This window comes from Dasypus novemcinctus, chromosome 1 (genome assembly GCF_030445035.2).
Source record: "Dasypus novemcinctus isolate mDasNov1 chromosome 1, mDasNov1.1.hap2, whole genome shotgun sequence".
In the NCBI taxonomy this organism is placed as follows: Eukaryota; Metazoa; Chordata; class Mammalia; order Cingulata; family Dasypodidae; genus Dasypus; species Dasypus novemcinctus.
This window is the reverse complement of record NC_080673.1, coordinates 102,457,157-102,475,396: the sequence shown is the minus strand read 5'-3', so window position 1 is coordinate 102,475,396 and position 18,240 is coordinate 102,457,157. Positions and strand designations below refer to the sequence as shown.

At 37.5% G+C, this 18,240-nt stretch overlaps 1 long non-coding RNA gene across 7 annotated transcripts; it reads right to left on the bottom strand.

Annotated features, from left to right (window-relative positions):
• Window positions 1–299: 299 nt before the first annotated feature.
• LOC101420824 (uncharacterized) lies at window positions 300–13,740 on the bottom strand. 7 transcript variants are annotated; one of them, XR_009185398.2, is made up of 5 exons: window positions 13,398–13,740; window positions 12,243–12,386; window positions 11,065–11,158; window positions 6,708–6,914; window positions 300–5,929 (listed from the first exon to the last, which is right to left on the bottom strand). It is a non-coding gene; the product is annotated as an uncharacterized lncRNA (long non-coding RNA). The 7 variants fall into 7 exon arrangements; XR_009185399.2 differs by lacking the exon at window positions 300–5,929 and having other exon boundaries at window positions 6,017–6,914; window positions 12,243–12,326; window positions 13,361–13,740; XR_011648933.1 differs by lacking the exon at window positions 300–5,929 and having other exon boundaries at window positions 6,017–6,914; window positions 12,243–12,350; window positions 13,367–13,740.
• Between the last annotated feature and the right edge of the window lie 4,500 nt (window positions 13,741–18,240).

Here is an 18,240-nt window from a genome sequence, read left to right as displayed (position 1 = left end):
ATCAGAGTTTCTAGAACATACTTATCCCTCAGTAAATAGCATCTTGATTATTTAATTAAATTATAAATAAATGAAAAGTGAAAGGAAATAGAGAAGCATTAATTTCCTTCTTAGACTGGATGAATTTTCCAATGACTTATTTTCTTTATAAAAAAGGAATGGAGTTTATTCTAGGTTAGTCCAACATCTTTTTACACCATTCATTAGGCCCTCCAAGTAGAAATCTTTCTTTCTGGATCCAGGTTTGTGTAAAGTTACTTTATCTGCTTAGAATGAAATGTATTAGTGATGAGCCAAAGTGTAACATAATATAATTTTTACTTTGATAAAGAGGAAAATAACACTTGAGAGAAACATGGAATACATATTTCAAATAAAATATTTCATTCCCTATTTTTTCCAAGGTCTTGGTTTTAAATATAATTGTTATTCATGGTCCTCCCCCTCATTTAATTTTAAAAAGATTTTTATACCAATGATTACAAAAAAGTTAACATAAGATAACTAAAATAACAATAAGTCTTTTTTGGTCAGTGGTTACACTCTCCTACATCCCATTTTTGTTCATTCCACATTTTGGAGGGACTTGGGTTGATGTCCCCTGTGAAAGCTACAGCCTGAGAAAGGACTTAGACATGATGGGGCAATGATAAAGAACTGTTTTGCTTGGAGTTAAAGATACTTCTTGTTTCCGTTGAAGCTGGTCCAGCCTCATCATTTTGTCAGCTGTCCAGGACAAGCCTGTAGAACTAGAGAGAAGGAGTTGGCCATACATATATCTGTTAGGTTTCAGGGCTCAGCCTGCTTCTCTCCTTTTGTTACCCATTCTTTCTCAAAATTTGTAAGGCAGGCCCTCTCTTTTGGCCATACCAGCACTGGACTTGACTTCTACTATAAATAATTAGTAATAGAAAATCTATGGAAACGATTGTTTTCAGACACTAGATAATGTGCAATACAGCACTGTGATTCCTGAGAAAAGGGAAACATTGAATTGAATCATAGGATTATTCCACCTTTTTTCCAGAGGCACTGTGAGGCAGGGAAGGAGAACAAAATATGAAGGTGACAGTCTTGGGGAATTAAGGAGAATAAGAACAGATTTTGGTGGAATGAAAAAGTTGGGCAGAGTATTACAAAGGAAGAAGAAATGCTGTTAGAAATAAATGTACTTCCAAAGAGGCCTTAGAAGAAAATGATAAAGTGTTATCAGAAACTGGAGGAAAGTTGACCCTTATTTTAAAGTGACAAAGAACTAGGCAAAGTTGAGTTTTGATGTCACATGGAAGGAAATTTGAGAGTGATGTGCTTGGATTTTTCGCTGAAGAGATTTCCAACCTGAGTATGAAAAGTGTAGTCTGGTTTCTCCTTGAAGATTGCAGTAAAATGTGAGAGGAAGAGAACTGAACTCCTGGGCAAAAGAAACCAAAAATTGATGGTTTGGAAAATTCTAAGCTTCTAGAAAGCAGTTCTCCACACAATATTGCTCTATGCGAAGGTTTAACTGAACATAGAAGTACTTAGCCATTTCAGTGCTATTCAGGATTGGAGGTGCAGTTATCTAGGAATGATCTGTGGAAAGTCCTAGTGTTTGATGGTTTGGCCTCCTGTGTACTATAAGCAAAATTGAGTTTTTTCGTGAGATCTGTGTAAAAGGAACCGCTACCAGCCTGTTCTAACAAGGACAGAAAAGGGACCGATTGAAGGAAAAATGACTTCAAATTCAGAAGATGTATGCTGAGCTATGGATTGAAGACATCTTCTTGGGCCAATAATGTGGCCCCTTCATGTATGTGAAAAGAGTGAATCTTGGAGAAAGTCTGTACTCCCCACCATTGTTCTGGAAAAGTGCTGCAGCTCGTCATCAGAGAGGGTTGAGCATATTCCTTAGGATTGCAATATTCTCCAAATGTTATGAGAATATTGAGCCTGCAACCCAGAGAAATCAGAAAGTCTGATAATGCCAGTTTTCTCAGAGGGTGGAGCCTGTTTCTGGGGGATTGTGGAGAGCCTGCAAGCCAAGTTAATGCTTTAAGTATGTGACACCGCCATTGCAGTGTTTAGAGAAAGCATGGGAAAGGGTGAGGCATTGCCATTCCCTGAAAACTAGAGGACAGAACAGCATTCTGTAGATGACTCTCAGAACTTGCAATTTAATGGTGTTTGCACTCCAGAGTTTTGGGATTATTTGGGACCCATGCCCCTGTTTTCCTTCCAATTCTGAATGGAAATGCCTATGCAAACATATATATCACACGTGTGTGTGTGTGTATATGTGACATTCATAGAAATACACACATATACATATATATATCCTCTCAGTTCTGCTTCTCTGGAGAACAATGAATAATACATTTTGTATTATCCTCCACTTCCCCTCCTTGTTACTCAGGTCCCAGACAAGCAAAACAGGATGATATTTAGTTTTGATATTAGGATAAACTAATATTAATTTTGTTTTGAAACTGTAATGATTCACTTTAAAACAATCAGATACTGTCTAGGTTATTTCAGCTCAAGGATTTCAGGGTTAATAGTAGAGATAAAAAATATGTTACATGACTTTGCATTTACTTGAATTTGTTTTCAATGATAAGAGAACTTTCAGATACTTCCTCACAGAATAATCGACTTAAAGAGATTGTCTAGAGTCTTTTTACAGCTCTGGAAACCAGGATTTTTAATTTCTATTAGCATACATTTTAGGATGATAAACAAGTTCTGGGTTTATTTGATGTTTGTGTTAGTAGAGCACAGAGTGTTATGTGGATCCTGAGTCCAAAAATATAAGTTCACACATATTATCATTAATCTCTTCAAACACTAATTTGGTTAAAGTTATATTTAAAAGTATACAATTATACTTTTACTCACTATCATCTCAGTGGTTTTATCTGTCCCAAAGCAATGGCCTACTTACAAGTTGTGAATAAATAAAACTTGAAGTACTTTAATACAATCACACTTTTACACAAATTTAAGATACACTTAATACAAGTTTTGTTCTAGTCATTTCCTAACAAAAGTATGTATTGAAATATATTGTTACCAAATATAGACTTTTCTTCACTCTAATTCAGTTTGAGACTAATTTCCTTATCATCTGTCTAATCTTATGTTAACCTGACCTTTGATCTAATTCTAAACAATTTTACATGATTTAAAAAGTAGCAAAGCTTAATTAATTAAACATTACTCTTTTAGTTGATAGAATATTGCTGAAAATGTTCACCATCAACAGAGGTGTTGGTTAAACATTTAAAATGAAGTTCTAACTCTTGATACTTTGGAGAGTTCTTTATTCCAAAAAATTATTGTTCGAATAATTAAATCTAGACTTTCTCTATTGTGTGGGTATATCCCAGTTCAGGTTCACATCACCTAGGTATAACTAGGGAGACAATATAATTAATTTTCTTAACTGGACCTCTGCAGAGACTGAAAGGTGAACTATTGCTACTTACTCTGGGACAGCAGTGATTGTCCTCAGTAGAGCAAGGTGTCGCCCAACTGTAACCATTCAAACTGTAGCACAGGAGTTATGTGGACCATGAACTTAACATCTCATAAATGCTATCATAATTTGTTAGAGGAAAAAAAGCTTGCAAAGCAAAAATTTAGGGACCTTATTACTATGACTATAAGGTGTGAAAATGCACAGGGTGACAATTTGGGGAAGACTTGTAAAAATGGAAGTTCTTGACTAGAGTAAAATTTTTCATTCGAGGAGCCAATAGAGCACCCTGACTATTACAGACCCACCTATAGGCTTCTCCATCACTATCAACAACATTTAAGTGCCTGTGCTGCCTTTGAAGTTATATCCCAACCTCTTGGAGGACTCTACCTTGTTCTTCAAATCCAGACTATTCCACTGGTGCTCAGATCTCCACCGACCTTCATTTCTAGAGGAGATTTGGAGCTGTAGGAAGTCACTGAGCCTTTTATGACCCCAGTACTTCTACTTGGCACTTAGAACACCTTTACCTTTCTGTAGCTCCTGCATAGTCTCTTTGATTCTCTCTTCTCTCCAGGGCTTTGGAGGAAGGAGGATTATATGACCTGCTGTTAGGGAAGTACGTAAGTTCCTCAGCTCTTCCAGATACTTTCCTTTCATCCAGGCTTCAAAATGCTGCTGCTGTCTCCCTGAGTGCTACTTGCCAACTGCACTGCGCTGAGGTCCTCACCCACATTACCTGTGGTCTGATTGATCTTGGCTGGTTTGAGCCCAGTATGACTTTACTGATTACTCAACTCTTCTTACTTCTGTCTTTTGCAACAACTCTCATGACTCCTGGTCTCCTTCTCTGAATGACCCATCTCCAGCCTAGCCTGGAGATCCCTTCTCATCTTACCAAACCATATTGGCACACCTGTCACCTCGCCCTTAATTGAACTGATTAATGAGCCCCTTCCATCCCATGCCAAAACAATGAATGAAGTAACATTTAGTCTCTATCCCTGTCTGGTATTAATAGAAAGCAGCTTTGAAAAGCAAAATTTCAAGACTGATCTGTGTCACTCTTTGATACCACATAAACTATGATATGTCTCTGATCCACATTGGGGAGGGTAGTTTCTGACTTGGTTCTTTAAATAGACTCAAACATGATCCAACATCATCCTTCTTCTCACAGTATGTCCTGTCTCCTAAGACCTCAACACAGGCAGAAAATCAGAAGGTGAAGGGAGAACACTTAGTTCTGACTGTTTTTGGATTTATGTTACCTTTTCCATCTTCCTACTCACAATTCCCTGTACCAGAGAGATTGCATATCCTGTCTTCATCTGCATCACACCTCTCTTCTGTCATCCTATAACAAAAGCCCTGGTGTCACGTGCAGATGGAGTGTAGGAGTGATCATTGTGTGAGAAATCTGAGTCCTGTCTAGGCCTAAATAAAAGGAAGCAAAAAGAATTTACAAAATTCTCTCCCTTAAAAACCATGGCACTTAACTTTATTGTCTTACTTCAAAATCTTATTTTCAATATCAGGAATTGAGTTGAAACACTCTTAATTCATGTTTCTGTGGCCACCAGCCATATTGAAGTTTCAGGTCAGGTGAGAAGGTCTTGGAACAAGACAGTACCATAAAGAATTTAAAAATTCTAATCTAGAAGACCAGCATTAGAATTCCTTGGAAAATTCTAATGTCTTTCAGAGCTTCTGCTCTTAACAAAGCTGAAGGAAATTGTTGTTGAATGTTAACATTGGGTTTTTCTCTTCTGGGCTGCATTTTCACTTTAGAAGACATCTTGCTACCTGAATGCCATCATGTCCTTACTGAATGATTTTTAGTGATCATAAAACTGCAGGGTTTTTTTTCTGTGAAAAAATAAATGAAAAGCCTCTGGTCCTTAGGAGACAATCCTGGTAGACATGCATGTATACAAATTAAAGCACATAACCACCTGTGGCTTCTCCACATGTTCACCCTGTTTCTACTGCTGCTGAAAGAAATGAAAAAAATATTTCTCATTTTAGGTGGCCATGTTCCAACTGGAATAACACTGCACATTTCAGCCTTAATTCAAAGCCTCTGGCAGATGAAAGAGATAGATAGAGATAGAGAGAGAGATAGAAAGAGAAAGAGGGAAGGGAGGGAGGGAGGAAGGAAAGGGAGAAAGGAAGGAAAACAAATAGGTGGTTATAATCTGGCTTTCATGGGATTAAAAATTACTTGGATGACCATGCAGTTAAGAAAAACAGGCTTAATACCAGGCAGAATACCCAAGTCATCGAGTCAGAGTTTACTCATTGTGTTTCTTCACACTCCTGTCTTTATACTGTTGGAATACCAGGTTAGCAATTTTTTTTAAAAATCAGACGATGCTTTGAATTTCATATGTTTCATATGAAGTGTTTCCTCAAAAGTGTAAAAATAATATTCAGCAAAAGTTAATCACAAGGTCAGTTTGTAAAACTCATCTAGAAGCAAAGAGAAAATGAAAAAGAATATGTGTGTAAGCTTATTGTATAGAACATATTATATAGAAAGTAATATTAAGAAGATGAAATAATTAATATATTTATTTTCTTTCTTACATAAATTTATTGTAAATGTTTGCGATCATTTCCGTTTCCCTATTATGTCAGATAAGAATTACAAGACTAGTTATTCTGAGTTTATTGACAACAGCAAATGATTCCACAAGGAATATCATGAATTCTAAGGTGCTCTGCCTTATGAAATTTGAAAATGTCTATTCTATATGTCCTTTCTGACTCTAAAATAAAACCATCTTATTTCATTTTGCTTTTTTTTCAAATTCTACTCAATTTATTCATTTTTTTAAAAAAATTACATTAAAAAAATATGAGGTCCCCATTCACCCCCACCGCCCTCACCCCACCACTCCCCCCACAGTAACACTCTCCCCCATCATCATGACACATCCATTGCATCTGGTGAGTACATCTCTGGGCATCGCTGCACCCCATGGCCTATGGTCCATACCATAGCCCACAGTCTCCCACGTTCCATCCAGAGGGCCATGGGAGGACATAGAATGTCGGCAATTGTCCCTGCAGCACCACTCAGGAAAACTCCAAGTCCCAAAAATGCCTCCACATCTCATCTCTTCCTCCCATTCCCCGCACCCAGCAGCCACCATGGCCACTTTTTCCACATCAATGCCACATTTTCTCGATTATTAACCACAATAGTTCATGAATAGAATATCATTAAGTCCACTCTGATCCTTACTGTATTCCTCCTTCCTGTGGACCTTGGCTTGATTGTGTCCATTCCACATCTATGTCAAGAGGGGGCTTAGATTCCACATGGATACTGGATGCAATTCTCTGGTTTCAGTTGTAATCACTCTAGGCTCCATGGTGCGGTGGTTGACATTCTTCAACTCCATGTTAGCTGAGTGGGGTAAGACAGTGGGCATCCTTGTCTTGTTCCTGACTTAGGGGGAAGGATTTTAGGATTTCTCCATTGTAAACAATGTTGGCTGTGGGTTTTTCGTATATACTCTTTATCATGTTGAAAAAATTTCCTTGTATTCCGATCTTTTGGAGTGTTTTTATCAAGAAAGGGTGCTGTATTTTGTCAAATGCTTTTTCTGCATCTATAGATATAATCATGTGGTTTTTTTCCCTTCAATCTGTTTAAATGGTGTATTACATTGATTGATTTTCTTATATTGAACCATCCTTGCATACCTGGAATGAATCCCACTTGGCCGTGGTGTATAATTCGTTTAATGTGTTGTTGAATATGAGTAGCAAGTATTTTGTTAAGTATTTTTGCGTCTAGGTTCATTAGAGAAATTGGTCTGTAATTCTCCTTTCTTGTGGTGTCTTTTGTTTGGTTTTGGTACTAGGGTAATGTTGGCATCATAGAATGAGTTAGGCAATGTTCCTTCTGTTTCGCTTTTTTGGAAGAGTTTCAGCAGGATTGGTGTTAGTTCTTTCTGGAATGTTTTGTAGAATTCACCTCATTTTGCTTTTAGTTAACAGAAATTCTAAAGTTGGTTGGGACCATTTAATCTAAATTTTTCATTTCACATATGCAAAGACAAAAGTTATCTGAGATAATAAAAGGTTTTTTTTCACATAAAGTGAAATATATGAAATGAAACCCTCTGCAATTTCCAGTATATTTCACGTATATGGGAGTCTGATCATGGGTTTCTTAGTTCTCTAGGTTATTGCATCCTTGTGTCTGTTACTGTGTTAACCTGATAGGAGACTAGCCATACCTGCTATACCTTGACCCAACAAATACAGAATGAATACAAAATATTGACATCTACAGTATAAATTCAGTCGGTCAATATAGATTTTCCATCTGGAATAGCAACACATTCTTTCAGTCATATCACACACTTTAGCCTTTGAAACAGACTGGGATAAATGAGGCCAAGGATGTATGGCCAAGGAAGGGTTTTATTTTATTTCTTTTCTTTGTGCTTTTTTCAAGATCTGGGCTCTAAAGGTCATTGAGAAATTTGTCTATTCTTGAACTGACCATGAATTAATGTCTTTGTGTGTTGGAATTATTCTACTCTCCCTAACCACATCTTACTACATAAATGCTTCCTTTTGTCCATCCAGGCTTTTCTTAGGATGTAATATATTGTATGAAAGAGACGTGACAAAAGCATATGGCATTCTGGGTTGCATTCACATAAGAACCACACACAAGTTGTAATACTAGCCAATGCTAAATATGTTAGGACCCCAAGAAGCCAGAACCATCAAGAATAAGAGGAACAAAGTTGTAGGATTAGCAGTTCTTGATTTCAACACTCATTATAAAGCTACCATATTAAAATAGTGTGAGGTATATAGACCAATGTAATGGATTGAAGATGCAAAATAAACCAGCTCATCTATGGACATTTGAATTTTGACAATGCTGCCATGACCAAACAATTGGGAAACAAGTGACTCTTCAACAAATGGTTCTGAGGATATCCTGTTTCCTCATGCAAAAGAATGAAAATGGACTCCAATAACACACAGAAATGAACTCAAAGTAGATCAAATTCTCAAATATAGAACAAATACTATAAAACTCTTAGAGAAAACACATGGAAATAAAGACAGGATCTTATATTATGCTATAGATTCTTAGCAATTACACTAAAAGCAGGAAGAACAAGTAATGAATGAACTGGACTTCATCAAAATGAAAAACTTTTACTCTTCTAAGGATATTATCAAGAAAGTAAAAAGACAACCTATAGAATGGGAGAAAATTTTCAGGAAAAATTGCTGTTAAGTGTTTGAAATTGACAATATGAAAAGAAACCCTACAACTGAAATATGGAAAGGTAACTCAATTAATAAATGATCAAAGGTCTTGAATGAACTTTGTTCCAAAGAAAATATACAAATGGCAAAAAAACACAGAAAAAGGATGATCATCACCATTAGCCATTAGGGAAATGTAAATCAAAACCTCAATGTGATATCACGTTACACACACTAGAAGAAAATAATTATTTATGTCATAACCCACTGTACTTACTGGGGGAGAGTGTAAACTACAATGTAAACTATTATCCATTTGGTGCAGCAGTCCTCCAAAATGTATTCACCAAATGCAATGAATGTGGCACAATGATGAAAGAGGTTGTTGATTTGAGAGGAGTAGGATGAGGGGGGTAGTGTATGGGAACCTCTTATTTTTTTTAATGTAACATTTTTAGTGATCTATGTATCGTCAAACAAATACAATAAAAATTTAAAAAGAGAAAAATTAAAATTTAAGAAAGCAATTACTTCTTTGGTCTTTACCATGGGTACAAGGGGATGATCTACATAAAAAAGACCCTTTTTTATTAGGATAAGGTGATGGCTGAGATCTAAGTGAAGAGGAAGTTTATATAGTAAATTAGAGATATAATACTAAACAAACCAAAAAAATACCTCAAAATGGTAATAGTAAAAGTAGAATAGACACTACTTACAAATTCAACAATGTGGAAAAAAAATATGAAATACTCATCAAGAGATCTGAATGTGTTTACCCAAAAGTAGAGATTTTTAAATGCCTTAAAAGAATTGGTGATGACAGCTTCATTCATTCAAATAATGCAAATTGAGTGCATACTAAGCTTGAGACATATTGTTGGACAAAAGAGCATGATGGTTACATCATACAGAGTTGAGTATAAGGCAAAGAGGAGTGAGAAATGAAAATATTAATGAACTTGAAAAGAAAACAATAGAAAGTATCTAAAATTAACAAAAAATTATGAAAATATTACTGAGTGGTAGGACAATTTCAAGGCATATGTGTAATTGTAGTCTTCAAAAAGAAAAGAGAGAGGGAAAGAAAATATATTTGAACAATGACTGAGAGATTTCCATACTTAATGAAAAGTATGAACCCACAGAATTAAGCTCAGTGAAGCCATAGCAGAAGAAACATGGAGAATATTAAACTGAGGTATACCATAAGCACAATGCTCTCAACCAGTGAAAAAGAGACAATCTTAAAAGCAACCAGAGTATAAAAACTTTTTACATAAAGAAGAACAAAGATAAACAAGATAGCTGATTTCTTGGTAGAAACAATGTAAGAGAGAAGAGATGGAGCAAAATCTTTAAATCATTTAAAAAACATAACTGCTGTCTAGAATTCTATAAGAAGTGGAAATGTCTTTCCAAAACACTGATGATGTAGGATTATCGAATACAGGAAAGTAACTTGTTTCTCAACTTGTTGCTAGGATACAAAAGAAAGAATTATATGTAAATTATAAAGAAATGAGATTCAACCCATTCTTGCTGCCAAATTCCAGTTCTTGTGGTCGAGAGTATCCTGTTGAAGCAATGAAGTAGAAAGACCAGCTTCAACCAGTCGGCCAGACCTGTGCAGAAGAAGCCCTTTGCTGTCCTCACTTCAAATTGTTTAAGTAACATAGTAAAATACCCATCCAGGGGTGCAGTTATCTGCCCCTTTTTGACAATGCAATGCATGTGCAAGCTTGATTTCCTGAACATACTAATCATACAGTCATATACCTAGCTATGTGTACTCATCATATGCATAAAAGCTAATGCATAATCAAAGCAAATGCTAAGTAGTAACTTAAGTCTTTAAGCAAAAGTAAAACTGCAGCACGGGGAGTCAGGTCTTAGTAACTTTAGAACGACCTTGGCTCCTATCTGCAGACATAGTAAGTGCAAGTTCTGCCTAACTCCTGTTTAAGTTTTTTCTCTGGTTATCCCCAAAGGCCCAACTTTGGGGCCTAAAAACACCAGCAAACAAAGACTATTTTATTTCAGCACACAAAAGCTGAAAGAATTCAGCATCATAAAAGTTGCAGTAGGAAAAAGTATTAAAGGGAAAACAGGTAAAAAGAAACTCTATAGTGATAGAAAAAAACATAAGCTGTGAATATGGATAGGGGAGAACAAGGTGGCAAGGTGGGATGGTAATAAAAGTTTAATAAGGAACACAAGGAAATCTTTTGGGGTTGATTGTGTTCATATTACTGGCTGTAATATACCAAATTTTAACCCAATTTTGTACATAATATATTTGTAGTTTGAGTACATCAATTATAATTCATGATTTTTTAAAAAAACCTTTCATATACCTTATAAGAGTAATCCAGGGAAATCTTACTTGATTACTTCACCAACAGTCACCAGTTCATCTTTATCTTCCTGATTTCAGCTGTGTTCACAGTCCTATAAAATAGCAAATAAAAAATTCCAGGGAAGCGGATTTGGCTCAACTGATAGAGCATCTGCCTACCACATTGGAAGTTCAAACCTAGGACCTCCTGAGCGGTGTGGTGAGCTGGCCCATGTGTAGTGCTGATGCATACAAGGAGAGCCGTGCCTTGTAGAGGTGTCTTCCATGTTGGGGAGCCCATGAGCAAGGAATAAGCCCCTCAAAGAGAACTGCCCCACATGAAAATAGTGCAGCCTGCCCAGGAATGGCGCCACACACACAGAGAGCTGATGTAGCAAGATGACACAACAAAAAGAGACACAGATTCCCGGTGCCACTGACAAGAATGCAGGTGGACACAGAAGAACACACAGCAAGTGGACAAAGAGAACAGACAATGGGGGGGGGGGGGTGGAGGGGGTAGGGGAGAGAAATAAATTTTTTAAAAAGTTTAAAAAAATGCCAGGCTGTAGTAATGAAACTTTGATTCAAGACACTGAATCATTAAGCCATCTTTTTAAAACATCATAAATTTAAACATAGCAAAGACGATATTCCCTACCTCCTTTATAAAAGAAAGATTTCATTTATTTTTCCACATGTGGTAATGTTTACAATTTCTCAGGGAGAAAAAGTTGATTGGTCATCAGAGACATAAATGACTAATATAAGACTCATTCTAAAGGTAGCTCTGAAATTGGGAGAAGGAATTAAAATGGTGTAAAACTAAGCTAAGACCTAGGAGATGGGAGACGGAAAAGATGGAGAAAAGAAGGGGAAGGAGTATATGGAGAACCCACATATCAAAGTCTTGTGCATCTCAGAGTCACCTATATCTCCTGCTTCCATATCATCCTATCAGTTCCGAATTAGTTAAGTTTGATTTTAAATTTTGGTGCCGTTGCAGGTTAGTGCAATTCAAAGGGAACCAATGATAATGCATGAGGAATGACGGAGAGAATAGAGAGCAAGTTGTACCCTGGTTGGCTCTGAAGGCTCAGCCAGCAGGTGAGGAGCACTACAAGCAGAGCAAGAGGGACTCGCGGGCTTGCTATATAAGGGCGTCGGTGGTGGGGTGATATGTGGGCAGGAGCTCACCTGGGGCATGCTTCTATGGAATATGCAGGTGTTCATCTTGTCATAGGGTGTTATTTCAGTGGGTGGAATACTACTCCTGGCAATCTGAACATTAGAAATAGATTTATTCTGTAAGATACAAAGACAAGGCCACTTGGCATACTCCTGTGAAGACAAGGGGAAAAAAAGCCTTAAACAGTCTAATTGATTGACAGACATCTTTCGAATAAAAGATAATACATCATTATTTTTTAACATTCAGTGGATATTTAAAAGAGCAGATTATATTACTGGACATTTTAAAAAGCAGATTATATCTTTAAAGAGAAATGAAGATGATGTATCATTAAGTGTGAACAGCAAAGTTCAGAGTAATGTGGACTTTATGATCCAATATTTGTGAGAGACATAAACAAATTTAAATTCACATTATTTTGTAAATAAGTTTCTGCAAGCCTGGAGAAAGGTGTAGAAATGTACAAAACAGCTGACTTGTCAGATCCATATAATTTATGGGTCTTGAAGAATCAAACTAACTTTTTAGATACAAGTATTTTTTTCCTATGGCTCAAACTTTATAATCAGCTTTACTATGTTATTACTTTCTTCCCTTATAAAGAAACTGTGAAGAAATGAAATAAAGATGTACATTGTCATAATTCATGTAATGGTGAAGTAAAGAGAGTGGAAAACCTGTTTTCATTATTGCAAAACAAATCCAATGGTCAAATACCAAATACACCACAAATTTAGATAAACTAACTTCAACAGTCTCTATAGCCTTGGTAAGACTTTCAAACTTCTTTTCCTACGTTGCACATTACTTAGAGTTCTAGATATATATATATATATATATATATATATATATATATATATATATTTTATTAATGGATCATTTAAGAACCTGAGGCTATCTAAGACAGCTGTACAAGGCTGGATATATGAAAATTTTCACAGCACTTAAAATACTTTGAGCTATTAACATGAGATAATTATAAACTCTAACAGAGTTTGGCTTTGTACTCTTGAGACTTTAATGGAACAGATGTTCTAGATTTACATGATGTAATAGTCAACCAAAGCAAAATCCCAGAAATCTGTTGGTTTTTTAAAGGATATTTATTTGTGGTAAAGCTTACAGTTACCAGGCCATGAAGAATAAGTTACTTCCCTCACCAACATCTGTTGCCATGTTTTGGAGCAGGATGGCTGACGACTTCTGCCAGGGTTCGGGCTTCCTCTTCTTCCCAAGATCCAGGGTCTCAGCTTCTTCCAATCTCAGCTGGAGGCTGGGACATGTCTAGCCTCTCTTCCGGGGATCATTTCTCTAAATGCTCAGTTGCTCTGCTCTCCACATGGCTAGCTGTAAACTGTCAGGAAAATGGTTTAACTTTCTTCCGGGGGTCTCTGCAATATCTAATAGAGCCTTCTCTGTGTGCTTATTTCCCAGGATCCAAGACAAAACTCTAAATTTCTCATCTAACACACTGTTTTCTTTGAGAGTCCCCACCTCACAGAGGACTTAATGTCCTACTGAGGTGTCCCAATCAAAAGCCTTAATTAATATTTAATCAAGTAAAACTAAAACCTCTGAATCCAATAGAATCTAATACACCCGGACAAGCAGACCAGTACACAAAAATAATCCAATATCTATTTTTGGAATTCATAAACAATATCAAACTGCTACACATGAGTAATTCAGGACTCTGTCATTTTCTCCCAAGTGGCTTATATTTGGAACTTCAAAAGCATCTTTGACTTCAGAACAATAACAGCTGAATACATATCCAGCACACAGGAAATTAGAAAATCCTCTGAAAAATCTCACAAACCCAAGAGAAATAACCAAAACCTAATGACCATGCAGATTCCCCATCAATACAGCCCACCTGATCATAGATTTTAAATCCCCCTGTCAACAAATTCCACATGTGTTAGGATGGTCCAAACAGTTTGTCAGTGGCCTATTATTTCACAGAAGCGTTAAGTTTTAAAAACGCAAATTTGGGGGGATTAAAGTTTTCCAATATGAAATAAATAAAAGAGTAATTAAAAAGAAAAGAGAAAAAAGAAATTGTGAGAGAAATGATCCAAGAAAGGAAATTCTTTAAAACTTCAAAAACCTGTAAATACATTACCAGAAATGAAATAATCCTGAATTCAGGAAGTAAGAACAGGGTCTATAAAGAATAAATGTGTATAAAATCTAATAGGATTGTGTGGAGATATTGGAATAGGGAACTGCAGAGTTCAGTCCTTCTACCAGAACAACTATCAATCGGCTGGAACTGTCTTAAACAACTCTGTCTGAAACACTGTACAGCATCCAGGGAATAAAGGAAGGAAGATGCTGATAATTTATGGTAAAGAACAGTATATTGCTATTTCCATGTGGTGACTACTGACACCAATCCCCCACTATTGTGGCAGGCCACCATAGGGTTTAGACACTGTTTAGCCTAGTCATGACAGAAAGGGACATAAAAATCCTCTTTACTAAGATCAGAGGTGATCTTGGCCAATCACTGTCCACTGTTTTTGATTAGCATCTTCAGATCCCTAGGCGCCTGACTCTGAGTGTGGCCATAATTTCATTCTGCATCAGGCAAAGGTAACAATGACTGTTGTTTCAACTCACACCAGAAAAAGGTTAGGGCAGAAAAGATTAAATACTTTATGCTTTCTTAGGATGGCAGAAGACAGAGAGTTGAAGGGCTGTATCTGCTGGACAGGCAAAAGCTCAGCTGTGGGGAGCCATGGAAGAAGATCTTGGCAGGCTTCCTTATTCCACTCCCATGGAACATTGGAGTTGGTCCTTGCCCCTGTCTTGGGTTCCTGGCCCTGATTCAAATGAGAAACACATTAAGAAAGACCTCTCTTGTGTGTACTTCCATCCAGAATTTTCCCTCCAGGCAAAATATTTTGAGACAAGGAAAACTCTTTAAGAAACTACAGAAGTGGAAAATCTGCAACAAAGTATTGCCAGTTTCAAAAGCCTTGATGAGGGAATTCTGTCTCCTAGAAAACAGACAGGACAACCAAACACTTGTAAACAAGAGATATCCAAAACAACTAACAGTTTGACCTAAAGTAAGGGGGAAATGGAAAGGAGAAATGAGTTTATATGGCTACGAGTTTCTAAAAAAGAGTCTGGAGGCTGGCAGAAGGTTTGCCCTCATGCACAACTGAGCAGAGTCAGAGAGACAGATAAAGCAGATACAACCCCCAGATATTGGTTCCTTTGAGGGCTAAAGAGACCCATGGGATTTATGGTCATGGCCGATGGGATTAACTACCAGGGCAGATGGCCCCTCTTTGGAAATGGTGTTTATGTGTGATGAATCTGGACTCAGATGGGATCTCCCTTCATAAGACTTTCATGGTAATGTGCTGGAGGTGCAGTTAGTGTTGGGGTTTAAGATATATTTAGGGGATTTGAATCTCTGGACTGACAATGTGATAGCCAGATCCTGAGCCTCAACAGACTCCAGCACCTACAATCTGATTTATTGGACTTACCACACTCAGCTAAGATGGAGTTGAAGAAGGACAACCACCACACCATGGAGCCTAGAGTGATTACAACTGAAAATGGGAGGATTGCATCCAGCATCCAGGTGGAATCTGAGCCTCCTCTTGACATAGAGGTGCAATGGACACAACCAATCCAATGTCCACATAGAAGAGGTGGCATTGGATTGGGAAAAGTGGACATAATGGACAAAGGGTATGGGGAAAGGCAGGAAGAGATGAGAGGTGGAGGCGTCTTCGGGACATGGAGCTGCCCTGGATGGTGCTTCAGAGGTAATCACCGGACATTGTAAATCCTCACAGGGCCCACTTGATGGAATAGAGGAGAGTATGGGCCATGATGTGAACCAAAGTATATGAGGTGCAGAGGTGCCCAAAGATGTACTTACCAAATCCAATGGATGTGTCATGATGATGGGAACGAGTGTTGTTGGGGGGGGGAGAGGGGGGGTGGGGGGGTGGGGTTGAATGGGACCTCACATATATATTTTTAATGTAATATTATTACAAAGTCAATAAAAAATAAAAAAATTAAAAAAAATTAAAAAAAAAAAAAAAACAACTAACAAGCAAACCACCAGAACAAAACAGAGGCCCAGAAACATGGAGGATCCTAAACACTTCCCGAGAGGAGGAAAGGATAAAGATCAAGAAAATCTGTGTCATATCACCATATGACTATAATATGAAAAAATAAATATCTTATCCAATACATGCCAGAGTGAACATTCAAAAATACTAAAATTTGCTATGTGCAAAATCAAGTAAGAGATAAAGAAACAGGAAATAAAAGCCTATTCAAAGGAAGAGAGTAAAAATCAGGAAAATACCAATGACGAGTCCAATAATGTGGAAAGAGCAAACAAAGCTTTAAAAATGTTCCCAAAGGAGAAGATTGTAGGGAGATTATGGAGTAGGAGCTCTCACACTCACACTTAGTCCTTCCAACACAAAAACAATTAAACAGGAAGGAACTATCTGAAACAACTATTTTGAAACTCTGTAGACCACAGAACCTTCTACAGCATCCATGGAAGAGCAGGAGGAAGAAACTGATTAAGTCTGGAAGAGTAAAATTTCTCTTTCCGCATAGTGACTACCTGTGCCTATAACCCTGCTCTTGCTGCAGGCTGAAAACCAAAGAAATGAAAATGCAGAATTTACAGGATGCAGCAAAGGTGATATGGGCTATGGGTGGGAGGCTCTTTGTCTCTTCAGAGATAACCTAAGCTGTTATCTGACTTGTGGGTGTGGGGTGGTAAGAAGCTACAGTCCTGCCCTTGGTGCCCATGGCAATGACTCCATTTCTGGGAGGCCATTTAGCAATGCAAACTGTATATACATACCAGTCAGTCCAGGGAAACTCTGATGGCAGTGATGCTGAAACTTAAGGGAACTGAGAATTGGTCTTGAATGGGAAATATAATATAGCCTGTGCATAAATTCAAAATCATCTAATTCTGTATCCAAGTGTGCCTAGTCCCTAGAAATTCAGTTAAGTGATATGGGCTTTGAATGTTCAGAAAGGATGTAAGACTAAATGTGTATTCGAGGTTGCATCCAGATGGAATGTGGGTAAGATGCTAATTCAAACTCACCTGAAGTGTGGGCAATATGTTAATTCAAACCTATCTGGTACTCAGGCAAAGACTTAACTAACAAATAAAGTAGTTTTCTGTGATAATGGCACCATTTGACTCCCCACCCTGTATAAAAGGAACTTGAAAATCTTGCTCAAGCCTCAGATTTGAAACAGAAAACTCCCAAGTCTGGTCAGCCATCAATAAATCCTTTTTCCTTCTCAAAATCATTCCTGAGTCCTGGCCTTTCTATATGCAAATAATTGAACCTCTCTCAAATTCTACAACATTTTGGGGGGTTCGTCTGGGATTGCAAACGAAGGTCAGAGACGGTAGCATTTTGCTGCCCCTTCCAAACTCCCAAGGAAGCCAGGAGGACTCAGGTGAACCCCAAATCTGGGCTCCCCTGGATTAAGTTTAATCCAGAAAAGATGTGGGCTCCACCAGAATCTTCCTGACAAAAATCGAGGGCAATGGAAGTTCTGAAGAGAAAGATTCTGGGAACAAAAAAGAACTCCGAACATGGAAGAAGGTAAGACTCCCCAGGGAAGCACAGTCTGGGGAACCCTAGCTTTAATTGCTAGGGAGGGAGGCTGATCACCTCCCAAGAGAACTGTAGTAACCCCAGAAAATTGGAGGAAGCTGTTCTCTCTAGGTCTGGTAAAAGGAAGAAAACTGGGAAAAAGCCTGGTGTTTTGGGTTTGTCTAACTACATGTTAGAATCTGGTACTGGTCTTATATCCACTGAAGGAGTGGAAGCTTGATTATAATGAAGGGATGTTTATAGGTTCGAGTCCTAACATCCTGGAAATTGGTCTGGATTTAAAAAAAACTTGGTTACAGGAAAATGAATTGGCTTTTGTGGTGAAGCATGGTCTGGGTGTAAAGTTAAACAGTGAAAAAGG